Here is an 861-nt window from a genome sequence, read left to right as displayed (position 1 = left end):
GGCACAGATGATCGGTTTTCAAACTCAACTTAGACTTACAATGTTCATAATTTGGTCCGCTTAAATAGTCATATTAGCGCGCCATAACCTCACACGTTGTACACGCAAGTTCAAGCTCCACTAGCTCCGAAGATACGACATGGTTTCAGAAGCGCGCGTTAACGAACTGCAAAACATTACACACTCCCCTCCTTAAAAACAAGCACCGTCCTCGGTGCGAAAACGTCATTAAGCGGCCATAGTCGTGCGCCTCTCCGATTCCCTGAACGAAATCGGTACCAGGCTAACGAGGGGAAGGCAAAAGGGAACCGGAGTCAAGGCAAAACCTTCCCCGCACTGGATACCGGCCTAAAATGTGGCGCACGACTCCTACCATATCCGGCTTAAGAATCCGGAGATACACAAAAGCTGCTACGAAAACGACTAAAAATGATTATACGGAACCCAAATACCCATACGCGAACAAAAACGTGAAATGCAATACCACACTGACGTTGAACGGACAGGTGTAATCTACTGGCAGAAACAAAACGAAGACGCACAGACATATCGAAAACACATGATGACACACACACACACACACATCCAGCCGCAGCTCTATTCTGCTAAGAACTGTACGATCCTTGGGGCATGCTCCGGGAACTTGGCTCTGAACCACGCATAGCGATCTGATAGCCTGAACGCGGTCCAGCTTGGGCTCCTCAGGAAGGCACGAAGCGCTGGCAGGTTGTGCACGTCGTCGTATGGTTCCCATGAGGGGTCGCGTTTACTACTAGCGGACCACTGCACGAGGAACATGACGGACGGGTGTGCGCGCTTGTTATACCCTAGGCGAACAGCGTAACAACGGTATCTGCACTT

Source organism: Volvox carteri (genome assembly GCF_000143455.1).
Source record: "Volvox carteri f. nagariensis unplaced genomic scaffold VOLCAscaffold_57, whole genome shotgun sequence".
In the NCBI taxonomy this organism is placed as follows: domain Eukaryota; kingdom Viridiplantae; phylum Chlorophyta; class Chlorophyceae; order Chlamydomonadales; family Volvocaceae; genus Volvox; species Volvox carteri.
Note: the sequence above shows the minus strand (reverse complement) of the source record.